The sequence below is a fragment of the Marmota flaviventris genome, chromosome 2 (assembly GCF_047511675.1).
Source record: "Marmota flaviventris isolate mMarFla1 chromosome 2, mMarFla1.hap1, whole genome shotgun sequence".
NCBI lineage: Eukaryota > Metazoa > Chordata > Mammalia > Rodentia > Sciuridae > Marmota > Marmota flaviventris.
In genome coordinates, this window is record NC_092499.1 from 37,297,800 (window position 1) to 37,318,218 (window position 20,419).

The 20,419-nt window shown below is 41.5% G+C and overlaps 1 protein-coding gene across 14 annotated transcripts in view; it reads right to left on the reverse strand.

Moving 5' to 3' along the window:
• Nrl (neural retina leucine zipper) overlaps window positions 1-20,419 on the reverse strand; it is a 283,758-nt gene that overhangs the window by 192,644 nt on the left and 70,695 nt on the right. The window lies entirely within an intron of this gene.

The following is a 20,419-nucleotide window of genomic DNA, read 5'->3' on the forward strand; positions in this document are numbered from 1 at the left end:
AAACAAACAATGTTCTGAGATACAGGTGGCATTTACCAGTATAAGGTGTATCCAAACTAATTAATTACAAAGTCAAAGTGCTTTAACAAGCATTTAGAGTTTTCACCTATAAAAAAATGTAACTTGTCCTTATAATTATATAAATGTAGCTATACTCACCTAATAATGTCATTGATGAAGTTTCTTGTTATTATTTGATCACCAGTAATTGGGCCAGTACAAAGCCAAACAGGATTTCTAAGTGCTATTTTCATTCCCAAAAAAATAGAAAGGTTGAAAAACCCAAGATGAAACCTTCTTAGTCACAGTGAAAACCCAGAGGACTATTCTACCTGTCTCTTTGCATGAATTTCACCTCAAACATACACATACAAAAACCTACTTCAAACAAACCACTATCATTAACTCAAACCTGATCAATAAAGCTAGCAGAAGGTGGTCTCTCTCCATGCCATTAGAGGGAAAAATACACCACCATTATTTAGGCAACCTGGAGAGAGAGAGATCTAATTTTTTTTTCCTTCAAAAATAATAAGAAAAGAAAATAGCAGTCTTTTAGATTCTGTGAATTGGACACTGTGGCTGGAATTTATTTTACAAGATCTTCATAAAGTCCTGTGCCACTTGAAAAGTAATATTAGAGCTTTGCTAATCTGATGGTTGGAATAATTAAAACCCATGCCTTTTGAGACAAAGCAGTAGATTTCACTCTGCTAACTGAGATAGACTTTAGTTATCTATGGTGCTGCAGCCAGAGGACCAAGTGTGCCTCCTCATCTTTAGAAATCCGTTGTTCTTTCCTCAGTGTCTGGAATAAGACTGTACAACTGTTGATGTAAAGGGCTCAGGGCAAACACCATCCAGCTGGGACTGTTGGAAACAGGGTCAGCAGGGCCAAGCCCCTGCCCGCCTGGTTTCTTGCTGAAACATGTTCATGGACCAATGGAATCAAATGTACCAGGGGGAACATACAGCAGAGGGAGCCCTCCCCTTGGTATTTTTCCTTTTGATGAGATGTGCATTAAGGTGACCTCTCAGAGGGGAATAAATATCTTAGACATACACACTAAGCAATCTCAATCTTAGGTGTCTACTGTTTAGGGGAATTCTCTTTCAAATGTCACAGCTTCTAGGACTTGGAGACTTTGGGAGTCTTCGTCCCGTGGAACACTGAATCTGAGAGTTGTCTTGTTGCCAGACCACTTAGCAAGAGGCCTCAGGGTGGGGGCCATGCACCACATACAGCAGTACATAGTTGTGTTTTTAACATTTAAATTTAATCAGATTGCTTTATACACCTTTTCACACTTGTCTCATAATAATATGTACAACCTAAAATATGTAAGTGAAAACTGTGGACATGTTTTTTTTTTAAAAAATCCAATCTTGAAACTGCAACCATTGGTCCCCTCAAAGATTCAAGAGCTAATCAGAAGCATTAATGATTATAATCTTGCTTGCCAGCAAAATTGTAAAAAAAAAAAAAAAAAACTCATTTACATCAACCAGGTACTTCATATTCCATTATTGTCCTAGACTTAAGCACATTAGTCTTGCTTAGGGCCTCACTAAATTACTGAGGCTGGCCTTGAACTTGCCATTCTCCTACCCCAGCCTCCCGAATCCCCAGGATTACAGGCATGGCACAACTCACCAGCTCCCTTTCTTTTTATTTATTTTTATTTTTTTTTTAGAGAGAGAGAGAGAGAGAAATTTTTAATATTTATTTTTTAGTTTTCGGCGGACACAACATCTTTGTTTGTATGTGGTGCTGAGGATCGAACCCGAGCTGCCCGCATGCCAGAGGACTGTGCTACCGCTTGAGCCACATCCCCAGCCCCCTTTCTTTTTATTTATTTTTTTATATTTATTTTTTAGTTGTAGTTGGACACAATACCTTTATTTTGTTTATTTATTTTTATGTGGTGCTGAGGAGCAAACCCAGGGCCTTGCACATGCGAGGCAAGTATTCTACCGCTAAGCCACAACCCCAGCCCCATCCCTTTCATTTTTAATAGTTTTGCCACCACCTGGAAATCATAAATCATTTTTGCTTTATCGTCATTCATCTCCCATCAGTCATCAAATGCTGTGATTCTGCTACTGGAGTCTCCAGTGTCACCTCCTCACCAACCCCTGTTGCGGCTTCTGTTCATACCCTCATTGCCCCCCATTTGGGCAACTGTAAAAACCCTGTGGGAGTCTCCCTATGACCATCTGTTCTCCATGGTCCCCAGCATTATCTTTCATTCCTCTACCAAATGCTTATTGATCTTTTACCAAAAGTAAAATGAGCTGGGCATGGTGGCACACACCTGTAGTCCTATCTGCTGGAGAGGCTGAGGCAGGAGAATCACAAGTTCAAGGCCAGCCTCAGCAACTTATAAAAACCCTGTCTCAAAATACAAAATGAAAGAAAGGGCTGAGGATGTGGCCCAGGGGTTAAGCACCCCTGGTTCTATCCCTGGTACTAAATAAATAAATAAAAACAACAGACTAAAATGATGGGTTACTTACTGAAGCCACAAGGCTGAATAAAACACCTCCCCTACTCTCAAGGATCTCACAATCTAAAATGCATTTTTTATTTTGTCTCTCACCTACCTGAAGTTTTTCAGGGGATACCCATGGCCCATATGTTGAAATCAAACTTGTTAACATCACAGTTGCTCTTGCTCACATTCATGGGATATGGCCCCAGTTGAACTGCTGTGTCTCCTCTCCCACCATTCCGCCACATACACTTAGGCTATCCTCCCCAGCTGCCTGCAGCCTGTCCCCCTTCCAAGACTCATGCAAACCAGGTCTTCCACCTGGAAAGCCCTGCTTCTAGAAACTCCTAGGTGGCAAGCTCACAGACTCAAAGGAGGAGAAGCCTAAATGACAAGTCAGAAATTTCCCATAAGTGCCACAAATGCGTGTACAGTACCTACCATGTGGCAGGTACTAAGGACTCTTACATGATTTAACTCATTGTTCCTCACAGGTATAAGGCAAGTACTAGTTAGCTTCACTTTCCACATGAGGAAACTAAGTCACAGGAAGTTCAAGTAACTTGCTCAAGGTCACCACCTGGGAGGTGGCCAAGCCAGAATTTGAACCTAGTTCCAAAGTTGGTACTATTTTAGTAAACAATAATAAACAATAATAAATTCTCTTTTATAATACATATACTATACCGTTGGCTCTGTTCCTCTAGAGAATTCTGACTAAAACAGACAACAAATTTTCAGTCTGCCTGAGGGGCAGACTCAGTGAGAAGCCAAATGATGCCATGAAAGGGTACTTGATGAGCATCCACTCAGAAAAGTACTACCATGACTCGAGTGTTCCGTGGGGTCTTAGTAGCCTAATACATCCCTACCCACCAAAATACTACCACTGTTCCTGGGCCCAGAGACACCAAGGTTCACCCACACCTGAGCAACATGGACACCTGACTCTCCTCTTTCAGGGGCCTGTGGTTCTTCAGCCCTTGTTTTGATGAACAAGTTAATGTCTTCATCCAGGCTCAGGCAGACTGAAGTGGCCTGAGAGTCCCTCTGCCTCTGTACAGAGACCAGACTCTTCTCTGCTTTGATCCATTATGTTGGTTTTACTGTTTGAAGCTCAGAGAGCACTTATCTTCCTATTTCAAAGTTCTTGCAGGCGGCCTCACTGTGGCTATCTCATTCTTCCTCCAAAAGGCAGCTAATATTACCCATAGTTAAGAATGACAAAGTAGTGATGAAGGTCATGGAAAAGGTCCTCAAAGCAATACCTAAACCTAGACCTTCTGACTGCTACTTCTGTTTTTCCACCTTATCCCTCATTTAAGAGAAGATCCACAGCTACCCCAGCACCACTGGACCCAGAGGGCCAGCCTGGTGAGTCTGCCCCTCCCTGGTTCACACTGACCTCAGCAACCCACCCCAGCAGGATCCTCAGCTTCAAGCTTCCCTAGTGTCCCCTACATTGTATACCCAAAATGTCTGGCCAGAGTGGCCACCCACTGCATGACCTACACTTTGGTTTCCGTCCACTCTACACCATATCAAGAGATCTTGGCCTCCACTGAATCCACCCCACATCTCCCTGTCCTTGCCACCCTTCCCCTTCCCACCTCCTCTGAAGCTTTTGCCACTATCTCTGATCATCCTTTGCATCATCTGCTTCCTTGGTCCCCACTTCAAGATTCTTCTACCTGGTCCCCGCTGCTTCAGGGGGACTCCTGGAAGACCCTCTCCCTACTGTTTTTCTAGCCTTGGTGCTGTCTCCACTCTCCCGTCCTTCCATCTGTGGCACAGTAACCACATGTTCCTGAATTTTCCAATACCACACTGATTTTGACTATTCTGTCTCATCATGAGACCATTTGGCCAATTCTCAGATCAGAAATAAAATCAATGTAGATTTATTGCACCTAAATGTCACTCTGAAATTGATGCCAGCTGCACAGGATACAAAATTCAGAAAGCACCAAAGGGTATAGAGTATAAAGTGGTCACTTCTTAGTCCTGCTTCTCAGGCCCACAAGCCCAGTTCCCCTTCTCAACAGCAGAGACCGCAAACAGTTTCTTACACTTCACTTCTAGAAGTAGTGTGTGAACCTCTGACCCAAGTAGGATTGTCCAAGCTTCAGTGGCAGCATTAGCAGTTTCTTAACCACTTACAAATTTTACAGTATTTAAAGAACTTTTCTACTTCCAACTTCAATCCCACACCTTAAATTAATCCTGTCATTTCTCTAAGTGGCATTCCAATTTTTATTGCAGTCACACATTTCTCATTGTTCAATCACAGTATTGCTAAAAGTTTGGTTGTAGATAATTTCATATACATATTTCATTTTTGTTATTTTAAACAGTTGTATAATATTAATGTGGGCTAACATCCAATCCTTCATTTTTTTACTTTAAGTTTTCACAATTATAAATAATATCAGTAAAACCATCTATAACTTTTTCTTCTTTGAATTATTGCTTTAGGATAAGTTCCCAGAGTAGTAGTGCTATAGTTTGGAACCTCCCCCCCAAAGGCCCATATGTTAAAGGGTTCGTCCCAGGTTGGTGCTATTGGAAGACTGTTAGGGTTTGTAAACAAGTCAAGATGGCGCCTGGCATTTTGCCAGAGGGAGTGGTTTGTGAAGTAACACCAGCGAGCCATTAAGTGTGGAGATTCCTTATTGGTTGACTGCTGTATCTAGTTTATGTTAATTAAGATAAGCTGTGTGTAATGCATATATACCCCTCCTGTCCTACAATAAATGGCTCCCACTCCTGCTGTATCAATCTACACAAGTTGTTCGTCACCCTCCGGTTATTTTGCTGCAGCCGGACTGCGGCAGAAGACAGTGGAAATATTATGAGGTGAGGCTTCAAAGGAGGTCTTCCAGTCATGGGGGCATGCCCTTGAAGGAGATATTGGGAATATTTGCTTCCTAGATATGAGGTGAGCAGTTCTGCTCTGCCATTTGCTCCCTACCATATGCGCTGCCCCACCATAGGCCCAAAGCCACAGGGTCAACCAACCGTGAACTGAAACCTCAAAAACCATGAGGCAACATAAACCTTTTCTCTGTGTAAGCTGATTTATCTCAGGTTTTTGTTATAGTAATGTAAAACTGACTTACACAGGTAGTATCAAACCTAGGGAGTGATTTGAACCATATTGACCCAAATAACTCTCTTAGGCAAAAACAATTTACTATGCCTCATACAGGTGTGATGACATGCCTTATTTTTATTCCATCAAATATAATAATAATATAACTTATTGACCAAAAAATGTTTCCTCATAATGTTTTCCTCTATACATTTCTGTAATAGATAACTCAGGTCAACACCTTCTGTCTCAGTTTGTGTTTAACCAGCTTCAGAGTGACTAGTTGGATTTCTAGGACTCTGAAGTGCTTAGAGGTGTTGTATCCCACTGGAAAGGCAGTTTGTAAAGGTCAAGAATGAGGTTGGCACATTCACCCCTCTATATTGTTCCATATCCACTGAGCTTTTTGTTGTTGTTGCAAGAAAAGGCAACAGTCTTTCCAATTTATCTTCTTTTAAAAGTCATTTTTCATTTGCATGCTATTGCAGATGTGTTTGCCTTATTATTGAAAATGTGTATAAGATTCCTCTTCCCCATACCTGGACTTGAACTTGGGCTCTTCACTTACTTGATGTATTCCTTGAACAAATCACTTAGCTTCTAGGAGTTTAAATTATCAGTGATAGGGGAGAAGAGTATCAGTCCACCTCACACTAAGTGAAAGGATGTATGAGTGTGAGAACTGTCTTGTAAATACAAAGTTTCTCCTCCTATGTTCATAATTACTTAGACTATATGTCTCTTTATTTCAAAGTCTAATCTCTAAATGGTTCTTGAAAAAAAATGTGTTGTTGCATCTTTAGTTATTGATTTAGACTTTTATATTTGTTCAGATCATCCAGGATCTCTAACCATTCAGAAACTGCAATGCTAAACTTTCCTTCCAGATATGCCCTCCTGAATGTTTCATTTCTTAATTTAGTTTCTTTAACGTCTGGATATAGTGCTCATGTCTTTTTTAACTGATTTAGGTGCCCCTGCTTTTTCAAGCTTAAATAACATTTTCAGTGTGTCTTTTGCACCGATCACTACCTTCTTTTTATTCTGATTTTCTCAGAATACAACAATAAGGAATTGTTATGCTTCTGTTTAAATAACAAATTATTTAAATTATTAAAATGACATAGTGTCTACTTTGTTTCTTTGAAAAGAGTTTCCAAACATTTTCTGAATTCTGTGTGTTTTCCCCTGTGGATTAAGTTTTTAAAAGTTTTTTGTAGGTTCACTGCTCTTTCTTGAGTTTTTTTATGGAACCTATATCAGTATTTCCAGTTGAATGCATTTTCCCTTAAATTGCCTTCGTGACTGGTTCTACTATACTGCTGGAAATTCTTCAGTAAATTTTTAAAAATTAGCAGAGTTTAAGTCTATATCCCAGCTACTCAAAAAGCTGAGGGAAGAGGATCTCAAGCTTGAGACCAGCCTGGGCAACTTAGCAATACACTGTCTCAAAATGGAAAATAAAGAGAGCTGGGGATGTAGCTCAGTGGTTGAGCACCCCTGAGTTCAATCCCCGGGAATGAGAAAAAAATAATTAATTTTAATAGAATTTGGAATTGGGAATTCGATTGGGCTTCTACTCACACTCCAGTTTCCTAGATAATATTCCTAACATGTCAGTCCTTTCTAGCCTCTTGTTCAACAGATTTGGAAAGAATTCAAATACCACAGATGGTATTAGAACCAGAGAGCTAAATATTCTTATAGAAAACTGATGCTGGGGATGTAGCTCAGTGGTAGAGTATTTGTCTACAATCACAAGACCCTGGGTTCAATCCATACCACTGCAAAGAAAAAGAAAACTGAAGAATACCTTTTTGGGCTTTGTTATTGATGTTTAAGTCTCAGGCGCAAGAAAAGAGAAACAAGCTCAGAATACTGAAATAAAATCTTATCACAGACCCTTTAATCACCACTTCTTAGATGTGTTCCTAAAGTCTCTGAACCTCCCAGGCATCTTGCAAGCACCAGAGGCTACATTAGTTTCCTTAGATATAAATGAAAAGAATGCTAAACTATTTCCAAGGTCACTTTTCCAGCTCTGAATTTCTATGACATTAAATAATATTTAAGCTGAAAGTTCAGGCATTAATTGATGTGACCAGAATTATCCCCACTTTCTGTTACCCCACCTAAAAAAAAGTACATATATGTGTTTGTGTATGAGTGTGCACATGTACACACACAGCCCACTCTGATTTCCCCAATTTTAAATTTTTCAAACCAGCTATTATTAAGCATAAAATGAAGCAGTGAGAGTGAAAATAAGAGAATAGAATAGAAAATTCCTCCCTTATGGGAGTCTCTCCTCCCCCAGATCTGCTCCAACACATGAGACAATTAAGAGAAGACCCCACAAGGCAGCGCTATGACAGGGTGTGGCTGAGGCACCAAATTTCAGCCCAGTCTGGACTGTGAGGGGAGGCCCTTTGGCCCTCTAGCGGACAGACATTGTCATTACCACCTTCTTTGCATCCAGGAAGGCGCTAAGCCCATCTGGGATGGATGGAAACCTCTAGATGCTCTATACAGTGACCTGAAACTCCCCAAGGACCAACCCACAAGGGACAGACTGTGCCTGCAAAGTGTTGCTTTTGTTACTTTGAGCCACATTATTCTTGAAGATTTAAAAATTGTGGCTTAAGAAAGCTGGTTGAATTCCAAACAGAATAATGTTAAATGGCCTACATTTTTACTAGAATACTGGGCACTCCTAGCAGAGGAAATTTTTTTTTTAATTTCACACAATTCAGAACAAAGTTGACTAGAATGAAGTTGCCACCCCCAGGGCTTCACTGTCTCCTTTGAACTTTATGCACTGCATTTACACTCAAAACATACATCTCAAAAAGACACAGTGGCAACTGTAGCAGAGAAGTAAAGGATAGAATTGTTTTGACAGCTTATAAATGGGAGGATTGCAACTACTTCAAATTATGAGAAGCCTTTAAAACAAAAAACAGGATCTGACTAAGTTGCTGAGGCGTGATCCTGCCTCAGCCTCGAGTAGATGGGATTACAGAAGTGCACCACCGCACCGGGCTTAGGCAGCCAATTTTCAATGCTCATCTATATACCTATTCATTCATGCAAGCAACAAATATTTACTAACTCATACTGTGCCAATCGTTGCCTGTTTGCTCAGATCTCTTCCCCATCCTTCTGAAACTATTCCCCATTTATTCCTGCCAACTATCATCCAGCTAGAATGGCAGGAGGCAAGGGGTGGCATAAGCCAGAGATTGAGGTCTAGACATAGGAAGTAGCCAGATAAGTTTTTTCTTTCCTCTCTCTCTCTATCATCATTTTCCTGTAGTGGTCCCAGCTCCCCATCCAATGGCTCCTCTGTCCTGGGGCTTTGGCAGCTCCAACTCCATACTACAAAGGAAAGCTAGTACTCAAATGTGTGGCCAATTCAAGGCACCTGCCTTGAGGAGGGCAAAGTTTAAGAGTCTTATCCTTCCTCCAAGTTCATTGCCTATTTAATGTTGAGTCTCTCTCTACTTCCTGGTTGTTGTGTCCTGAGCTGCTTTCTTCTGTCGAGCCCTTCTGCCTCACCTTGGGCTCGGAACAATGGAGTCAGCCATCTATGAACTGAAATCTCTGAAACTGAGCCCCAAAATAAAATAAAATTTTTCACTGCTAAATAAATGTTAGTCCTTAGTATGTCTAATAACACTAAAACTCAGCACCCTGTCCCCCACAGAACTCTGGTCTCTCCTTTAAACTCCAGCTGCACTCAGTCTACACTGTCAAACTCAAGAAGTCCTTACAAATCAGCTATGGCAACTGAGAGGGGCCAAGAAAAGGAGGGAGTCCAGGTGTTGGTCAAGACTCTTGAACTAAGACCTGGAGCAGCCATGCTGGATCTGGTTCCATGAGCAAATGAGGCTGTACTGCCCAAAGGCATCAATTGAACGTAATGACTTAATTTATATCTCTTCTGTCTGTAGGCCTGTACTAGCTATGTTAACATCCTTGGGAGAACTGAGAAAATAGTCACTCAGTTAATATTGTACAGACCTTAATTCTTTCCTATTAAGAAAGCCTGACCCAATAGCAGAAGCTGGTTGTAGTAGTGCTTTTGTCACTCTCTTGAACCTGCCTGGTTCAAAGGAGCACACACAAACGATCACACTCGTGTACGAACAGGATCCATTAGCAAAAGCAGAGGGGAAATGTTTCTTTGAAGGATGTGGGTATAAAGACAAAGCAAGAGAATATGGAAAAGCTACTAGGCAACCAGAGGAGCCCCAAGACACCCAGATCTCCTGATGGCTTCCCATTTCCTTCTGTATGTTGCTTATTGATTTAACAAGGTACATCTGACTCACTCTACTAACCAGGCCCGTTCCATTTAACCAAAGGTGGTCAAAAAAATTAAACCTATTTCATCTGAACGTACTGCTTTGTAGGATCCATCTTTCTGAACATCTCTCTACACAAAACCAATCCCTCCCCTTGCCACCCTCACTGTCCCCTTACCCCTTCCCCCACGGAGCCCTGTGAGAAGGGAAGGGATGAAAAAATGCAGAGAAATTATTTATATACAATGACTAAGTTCCATGGGATAAATAATGAGTGGGGCACTAGGGAAAGACTCATATCATCTGCGTAGTGCCCCCAGAGTTCTGCCAACGCAGCAGGGTTGAAAGTTCCTGTGGGAGAAAAAGTAATGGAAGGGTGGGTGAGAGGTGTGGATAAATCTTGCTTAGTTTAGCACTTGGTGGGGGAGGGGGCAGTTGTTTTCTAGGTGTTTCATTAACATGTCCTATTTCCTTGGCTGGAGTATAAATTCCTTGGGTACAAGGAGGAGTTTATGCTGTAAATCCTTAATCTCCTACAGTGTTTAGCACAATGCTCCTCCTGCAGATGCTCCATCAGCATTTTGTTGATTAATTAGAACCAGCTTTGGGGGGAGAAATGGTGTGTGCTTGCAACAATTACAGTGCTAGTTTTATGTGAAAGTATGGTATGAGGTTGGGGGGCAGAGGTTGCTCTTTGTTTTTTGTGTGTGTTTTGGCAGTACTGGGGATTGAATCCAGACCCTCCCACATGCCAGGCAAGTACTCCACCACTGAGTTACATCCTCATCCTCCAGTATGAAGAGTAAATGATTTAAAAGAGAATATGGTACACTAGGAGCCGAGCATCTCCCCCACACCCCTTCTCACTGCAACACATGGGAGGGAGCCACCCATCCTGAGCCATAGACCCTGAGCCAGGGAGCCCCCCTGGCTGCTGGAATGGAGTAGCACTTCTCCTGGAGGTACAAACCCAAGTCTCTTTCTCACCGAACTCTTCAGGAACAGCAAGCAAGCCAGAGACAGTGGATAATACTGGTGCCCCATCACCCTCCCACCCTTTGGGCTCCCCAAGGCCAAAGGTTTCTCTCATACCCCCTTTATTCATGAACTCTAGAATCCACTGACATTTAGGACTCACTACTCCCAGCCAGCAATCAGTTTGTACTGCCTGTCTCTGAGTTTCAGCTCATTTTTGGCAAGATCTGCACACCCACACTCCTTCGTGGTCTTGGAGCTGTAAGATGGGACTGCCCATTTCAGACTGAGCCTTACAGGGTCCTAAACCCCTGGTGTGGCTCTCAGCGCCATCAGCCAAGAGCTTAGATAGACAACTCTTCAGACGGAGTTTGGTACTAAAAGCTGGCTCCCGCAATCTAAATTCACAGGAAGATGACTTGGTCCCGAAAGCCAATGAGTTATTCAGGCACAGTGGCACACACTGTAATCCCAGCAACTCGGAGGCTAGGCAGGAGGATCACAAGTTTGAGGCCAGCCTCAGCAATTTAGAGAGGCTCTGTCTCAAAATAAAAAAAAAAAAATTAAAAAAAGGGGGGGGGGGTATGAGGATGTAGGTCAGTGATAGAGCACTCTGGGTTCAATCCCCAGTACCAAATAAATAAATAAATAAAGACAATGAGTTAAGTTTCAGTGGGAAATGTGTCATTCCAGTGATGAGAAAAGGTGTTTCCATGATCCATATTGACCTGAAGTACTGATCAGAAAGTACACAGTGAATCAGAAAGTACACAGTAAATGTGTACTTTCAGGAGAGAGGGTGTTGTCTTGTGATGAAAGATCCTCAACTACACAAGAAGACAAATCCCCAAGCAGACTTGGCCAACTCTCTCTTACTTTGCAATTCTCAGGCAGACTATACGAAGAATACAGCATCCTAAGATAATGAGGAAATAGTCAGAACAGCCCTGGACTTTGTTCTTTTCCCTCCCATACCAGGATATTTTCCAATGCTTGACTTAACCATCTTAAGTGTCCCCTAGAGCATAAAATCCAGAGCAGAGTGCATAAAGCCCAGCTGCAGTGTGAAGAGGGCTTCCATCCACCTTTCTGAACCTTGGGATTCTAAGCTTCTGTTGGTCCTTGCTGCCTGTAATAAAGTTGCTTTACTTGACCTGTGTCATTATTGTCTTACTGAACCCTGCTAGATCTAGAAAACTTCTGAACCCAAGCACAGCACTCTGCTTAATAAAGACCTAGCAGGTGCTGATGAACACCTGGTCCCTACACTGCAGCACAGTGTCCAGAAAGTCATGTCTGTCAGAAAGTGTGGCTTTTCTTCAGGACAATAACAGAGACCCTATAGATTCTTAACTCACAGCCCTCTTCATCGTAACTGGGGGAGCTTAGATCTCTTTCCTTTTTTTTTTTTAATCATTCCATAAGATTTTCAACATATTTTCATTCTTTTCTAAATATGCAATCAATGTTACATCATGTACTGACCAATAAGGTCAGTCATCTTCCAATGACACCAATGCTCCCATGCTTCCCTGGTATTTTAGTCAACTTTTTCACTGCTGTGACCAAAAGACCTGACCAGAACAATTAGAAGAGGAAAAGTTTATTTGGGGGTTCACGGTTTCAGAGGTTTTAGTCCATAGATGGCTAACTCCATTCCTCAGTGCCAAGGCGAGGCAAAACAACATGGTGGAAGAGTGTGGTGGAGGAAAGCAGATCAAGACATCACACTAGAAAGGAGAGAGAGAGAGAGAGAGAGAGAGAGAGAGAGACTCCACTTGCCACATCCAAAATATATACCCCAAAGGCATGTCCCCAATGCCCACCTCCTTCAGTTACACCCTACCAGCCTGCAGTTCCCACTCAGTTAACCCCTATTAGGGGATTAATTCACTGATTGGGTTAAGGCTCTCATCACCCAACTATTTCACCTCTAAACCTTCTTGCACTGTCTCACCTATGAGTTTTGGGGCAACACCTTTTATCTAAAACATAACAGCTGACCTTTCCTTTGCACTGCCCCCAAGATTTCATCCCCTCCCCCTGTACTTTTGAAATTAATGCTCTTGGACTTCCACTCAAGGGCCTCCTTGTAAATTCTGGCAGCCAGCAGATTCTGCTCCAGGACCTCCACAGATTTGTGTCAGGGACCTGCCCAACCTCTTGGCTAAATTGTTGTAGTGTTATTTTCCCTTCTTTTAATTTCATTGGCTTTCAGGGTAAATGCAGAGCAATTCTGAACACTGCCCCTCTCTCTATTCAAGCCACACCAACGGCCCCAGCTCTGGGATAACTCTCCTGACCTGTGGTCAATCATGCATCTGCCTCTGCTATACAGTCAACCTAGTCTTCCTGTTTTGGCTAGTCTGCAAAAAAACTAACCGTCAACTATGATAACTTTTATACCACATTTATCAACTTTGGCAAAGGGAAACCTGGACTTTGAAAGCTATCTGGCAGGGTTGACTGACCAAAGAATTTCAAAGACTAGTCTATCCAATTGTGTCAAAGTTGATGGTGCTCTTTAGACCCACAACTAATATTTCTTTATTCAATAGATTTTAAGTTGCTGTGCTCAAATAAGGAAGACCTGGAATCTGATCTGTAGTTCTTTTCCTGCAGCATCCAGAAAACTTTCCAGCTCAGTGAACTATACACAAATAGAAAGACAGTTTAATGTGGTCTAGGTATTGCAATCCCATTCTAACTTTTGAAAGCAGCTTTCAAATATTTTGTCTCCTCAGAAAGAAATGCAAGTTCAAGGACAATCTGCTACACACACACACACACACACACACACACACACACACACCTACATAGCTGAAACAGAATATCCTAAGAAAATGCATGTGAAAATAATTTATTAGAAAATATTTCCAGGGCAAATACATGGGTGGGGGGATGCACGGAATTAGAAAGGGGCCAATTAAGGGTACAACATCAAGCCAAGTCCCATAGAGGACAATTTTGACCCATTCTGAAAGAGGGCTCAGAAGTCCTTGGAAGTCACACCTCAAAGTCAATCCAATGAGAAAACAAAAGAGGTGAAGTATGTATACCCCCACTGCCATCCATCACTAGTTAAGGGCTGTGGGGTAGGAAAGGGACATCAATTCCCAAGCCCTTTTGATTCCTCTGTAACTTCCATCAACATGTTGGCTTTGGGGAGATAAGGGCACACTGGGATTCAGCTGATACACACAGAGATGGCAAAGGAATCCTAGGTTACATATAGAGGTACAGGTCCTCCTATAAGCACCCCAACCATAGGTGATAGACTATCATATTTTCTATTCTGTTTTTTTTTTAATTGCTGACTGTAGATTTTAATCACAGTCCAGCTACTTAGAGCTGTTATTTAACCTGCTTCAGCTAGCTTCCTTCATTCCAAAAATGGAATAACAGTATCAACTTTGCTCATTGTGATGAAATCAGAAATAACATAAATATTTTTAGAAAATAGTATGTGCTCAAATATTAAGATTAATAAATGTGTACTCAAAATGCCACACAAGAGTAGGACAAAAAGATATGTTTCCTCTTAATGACATTCAAAGTGCACATGCATACAAACACATGTGCTACCATGTGGGTTCCCTGGCAGAAGCACAGTGGATGCCCCTCCCTCATTGCCTTTGCTCTTTATCCCCTGCATCTAATGCTGCTCATCATTGGAGCTTCATCTTTAATGTGCTTCTTTCATGAAGCTTTTGCAGACCACCCAGGCCAAAAATACTCTTCTTAACTCCGAATTGCCAGGCCCTTTTATTTTATTTTATGGCAATTTTACCACTTTCTTCTGCTTTTTTTGCAATCTCTATTAAAATATGGACTTGGGAACAGAGAGACAAATCAATGGCATGAAATGGAGTCCAGAATATGCTCAAATAATACAGGAATGATAAAGAAATCAGGGCAATAGAAATAGAAGGTTCAACATCTTTTTTTTGGTAATAAGGATTGAACCCAGGGACACTTTACCACTAAACTACATCTCCAGTTCTCTTTATTTTATTTTATTTTTTATTTTGAGACAATCTCACTAAATTGCTCAGGTTAGCCTTGAACTTGAGATCCTCCTGCCTCAGCTCCCAAGCTGCTGGGATTATAGGCATGCACCACCACTCCCAGCTACTTGATCATCTTTATAAAGAATTGTAAATTTTTTTTCACCCAGATTGTCAATAATTAAAATGTTTGGTGAAACTGGATGCTATGAAGGTTTAAAAAAACAAACACCATCACATTGAATTAAACCTCAGGAAGGTTAGCTGGACCTGGGGGAAGCATACAGCTTTTTTGGAGGGCAATTGGAAGTTTCTAACAAATTGTTAAAGACACACACCTCTTGCCCGTTCCCCTTGGACTAGTACAAAGTTCTCCTAGCTATGTATACAAAGATGCTATTGCAACATCCTAATACCTATTGCAACATACCTATCATAGATATTAAGGGGAAACTATGAACAACTGAAATGGACTTCAATAGAGAACTGATGACTGATAGTTCATCCAGATAATGAACAAAAGAGTAAGAATTATTAGGTGTGTAAGCACCTAATCAGAGTTATACCAATTTAAGAAGCACACATGTGTGATCTCACACACACATGAATTGACTCAAGTTCATGTAAAAATGATGAAAATCAAGTAAGGTCTATATTCCAGTTAACACTATTGTACCAACATCTATTTCCTGGTCTTGACATTACACTACAGATCTCACCATTAAAAGTTGTCACTACTAGGGGCTGGGATTGTGGCTCAGTGGTAGAGCGCCCCCCTAACATGGGCAGGACCCGGGTTCGATCCTCAATACCACATAAAAATAAACAAGTGAAATAAAGGTGTTGTGTCCAGCTACAACTAAAAAATAAAATATTTTTTAAAAATTGAAATGAGTAGCTAGAGCATATGTAATCAGAAGGACAAATCCACCCATTCCCTTCTCTCCTCAAGGATTTTCCCTTTGCAGAGATTAAAGAGAGTGTACAGTTCTGCTCAAGAATTTGATCTGGCTCAACAAAGAGAGTCCAGAAGCAGACCTCTTTGTCCTTTGGCAAAAGGCTTATTTATTTGTACCATAGGCCTCTTACACTGTTCTGAAAGTAGGAGATGGGAACTTTGCATAATCAGTACAAATGTTATCTCCAGAGAGGACAGGCTGGCCACCTCTAGAGAAATGGTTCTCTTTCTTAATGTGGGTTTAGATAGCATTGTCTCTGAGGATTACTGTTCGCTCTTGGAAAGGGTGTATGTGTTCAGTTTGCCCAGAAATTTCTGGCAGGAAAATGGAATACTTCAGCAGGAGTGATGGGACATTTCCTTGTCTCATACTGGCAGAGACTTCCGTGAAAACACAAGCTTCAGATCTGGACTCAAGATATTGTGCCTGCCTTAGACTGCCAAAGCCCACCCTGTCATTTTCTACTAAAGCCCCTCATTGAATAACTCAAACTGGCAGGAACTGTAGTGACGGGAAATTATTGCTCAGAGTACCCTGAAGTTCTGAAAGAAAAGTTTAGGGGGAAAGATGTGCTGGACACCCCATGTGCTAGGAATGGGGTTTTACACTATAAAACTCCTGAAATAAGGAGACCAGTCCCCAGCAAAGCTAATACATGGTTGGAAGTAGGATTCCAAAGGGTTTATTTGGGATAACACCTGTGAAAGAAAAAGGGAAGATAGAATTAAAAAGGAGAAGTATTAGATGCACTATGCACCTCTAGCAAACACCAGCCCCCCTGGGGTCTCCAAAGCAAAGACATCCTTCAGAGGAGCCCTGTGGTAGGCAGAAATGGCAAGGTCCCTGTAACTATCCAGCTCAGTGACTTGCTAGAACCACCCTGAGAAAAGCATGACTTCCCTTCAAAAACTGAAGCAGAGCCAGGCATTGTGGCGCAAGCCTATAAACCCAGTCACTCCAGAGGCTGAGACAGGAGGATCACAAGTTCCAGGCCAGTCTTAGCAACTCAATGAGATCCTGAGACCCTGTCTCAAAATAAAAATAAAAAGGGCTGGGGATGTAGCACAGTGGTAAAGTGTCCCTGGCTTCAGTCCCTAGAACAAAAAAAAAAGAAAAAGACCTGAAGGAGTTAATAGCTGACTGGCTCTAATCAAACCATAAATCTTCATGTCTGCTACAGGGACTACCTCTGAGGGCATTTTCACAATTTAAAAAGACAAAATAAAAGAGGCTAGGAATTTGGTTGTGCCCACAAGAGACCTAGTGGGAAGTTATATCAGGCAACCTATTGAGGTAGAGGGATATTTCCCTCTACATTACAATTTATTCTGCCCCAAAATCTTCAGTGAATTTCTTGTATTGTGAGGAATAAAGAAGACAACTGGGCAGGTGTGGCTATCCCATCTCATCCCCATCCTCAAGCCTGTATCTCAGTATCCATGTGGAAACCACTTAAGGACCATAATCCCGGAGTTCCCAGAAGTGACCAACAGCAGCAGAGAGCACTGAGGCCCAAAATAAAGCAAGCTGCCTCTTGAAAATAAACTGGAAAACTGCAAGAGACCACCCCACTTCCAAATACAGATAACAAAAGCAATCTACAGCATGAAGGGAACGAGAAACCCATGTCTGTTTTATAAGAACTTTCTCCCTGCCGCTGCATGGAGATCCTGAAGAGGACCCGTACAAAGACTGGATGGCTGGTTTCTAAATGGTGTTCGTTAATAACTGCCTAAATACAGGGCAATTGCAAATTGAAAACCCAGACATTGAATAAGCTATACAACAGAGCTACAGAATTCTTGATAGAGCAATATCTCACAAAATTAATAACCCATCACATTTAAATAGGCAGAGGCTGTGTCAGTCTCTGGAACCTACAGATTCGTTCAATTTTGGTTTTTGCTTTTTGTTTTTTTAAGTAAATTATCAACATTTAAAAACCAAATATTTTCTATTAACATCCAGATTTCAAGGTTCTGTTTCAAAATCCAAATATCTGTCAATGCTGGGCCAGCATTCTCAATGACAAAGATGGGTGAAACAATTATGCCTCAAGCCTGCCTGTACACTGCAGTTCCGTAGGGGCCACCAATCCTTATAGGTTCCCAGCCACTGAACCCGGGGTATATTACCTTTTATCGCTAAACTTAAGCCACAACCAAAGTTTAAACCTTAATGTATACTATGTGTAAGTGGGTAAGGTAGCAGAGTAAATTCACTTTAGAAAAACAGATCCATAAAAACTGATTAAATCCTTTTGAAGTTAATTTGACCATAGCTATGGATTTAAAACATTTAACCCAAGTTGGCCATGGTAGCACTCACCTATAATCCCTGAGATCTGGGAACCTGATAGAGAGGATGGTAAGTTCAAGGTCAGCCTCAGAAATTCAGTAAGACTCTGTCTCAAAATGAAAAATAAAAGGGCTGGGAACCTAGATCAGTAGCAAAGCATCCTGGGTTCAATCCCCAGAACCTAAAGACATTTGACCCAGGGTACAAGTATATTTATACCAAACACAAAATATAAACATATTCAAAGTTGTTCATTTAGAATTGTTTGAAATAGGAACACTGTAAGCCATTGAAATTTTTATCAGTAGGATACTGGCTATTTCACATAATAGAAACTGTACAGCTATTTTAAAAGGGCAGAAAGAACGAAGTAAATCTATTATGTACCACTCAAACATTCCAAGAATATATTTTAAGATGTGAAAGAAAAGAAGAGGGAGGAAAGGGAGAAAGAAAAGAAGCAAGCAATTTGAAGGATAACATATTATGTATATTTTTCCTCTTAAAAATCATTCATGAGGGCTGGGGTTGTAACTCAGTGGTAGAGTGCTTGCCTGGCACATGTGAGGCACTGAATTCAATTCTCAGCACTGTATATAAATAAATAAAAGTCAATTGACAACTAAAAAAAATCATTCATGAGAAAGATTTTTTTAGAGGGGAAAAATGCATGTACATGTATAGGAAATGTTTAAAAGAATAAACAAGACCAAAAACTATGGGGGAAGCAGGTAAAGAAGCATAGGAAAGCCAGGCAGAGTGGCATAACCTGTAATCCCAGAGGCTTAAAGACTCAGACAGGAGGATCATGAGTTCAAGGCCAGCCTCAGCAACAGTGAGGCGCTAAGCAACTCAGTGAGACCCTGTCTCTAAATAAAATTCAAAAAAGGGCTGGGGGTGTGGCTTAGTGGTTAAGCACCCCTGGGTACCAATCTCTGGTACCAAAAAATAAAGTTCCCATTTCAAAGAGATACTCCTACATGTGCATATTTCCCCCCCAATCCCCATCTCAACAAACCAAACTTGTTGAGCAGAATTTATAGACCCCACATTTCTTTCCTTCTTTCTATCCTTCTTGGTTCACAGATCCTCTCCCTAATGTCCCCTGTGCTCTTCCAAAAGAAATAGTGTTAGAAGCCAAAAAAACAAAAATCAATGATGCCCAGATAAGAAGTGACCAGGTAATGCTCAGGGAGCAACCAGGCCAGAATTCTTTTTCAACAGAATTCTTTTTTCCCAGAATTCTTTGCTCTTTGAACCTGGTCTATCTCCTCCACCCCAGGCCCCACCCTCACCCCCTAGATCTGACCATCCACCTCTAGGGAGGAAGGTAAAGAGGATCAGGTCTGCCTGCAGGCCTGTTGCTTTGAGCCAAGCCCTGAGAATTGCTGCAGTCCTGTGCAACCTCCTGCAGCCCCACACTCAGGTGCAGAGCTGGGAAGGGTTCCCACAGTGCATTAGCTCCTAAGAGTGAAGGGGAAAAGGAGTGTGGCACTATCCAGCCTCTGTCAATAATTCATGAGGCTCAGACTGAGGGGCGCCAGTCAGAGAGTCAGTTTTCCCCCCAACATGGGGAAAATTAGACTTAAGCTCTCTTATCTCATCCGGATATGCTGAGTACCACAATTGTAACTTCTCGGTTGAGAAATACACCATAAATCCAGTGCATGCTCTTAAATCACTTGCTATCCATACATCCCTTTTGAACGCTGAAACCCTTTCTTGAGACACTCAGCTGACCTACAAATGTACTAAATGAGCCTTTAGCAAGTGTGAATCCTATTACAAAGTGATCCCCATAACTGGACTTCACAAATTGGGATTATCTTCCCTCTAATTGTAGGGACTGACATAAGGTTGACAAACTGTTGGTTGCACAAACTAACAACACTTTACTAAGTCTATCCATCTGTTTTCATCATCTTTTCTGAGAGAAAAGACTAACCGAAAGGAAAAAAGAGAGCAAAAGCACATTCCAGAATAAAGGACTATCTGATAAGTTAAATATGTTTAGCTTTATGAAGCTCACTATATTGCCTTTATTTTTCTCATTTTGACTCAGACTAGTGAAAATATTGCCATGGATCAGCACTACTTCTCAGCCTGGCATTTGGAAGTCACTGGGTTGAACTGATTCACACACTTGCACTGGGGTCTGTTGGGGCCTTTCTGTAGTGTACCATAAGCCACCCAGATTTATTAATTCTCTCAGAAACCCAGGAGGGAGATCATTTCAACCCACTTGGCAGAAATGGAGGCTGAAGTCTTGAACATAGAATTTATAGCTGGT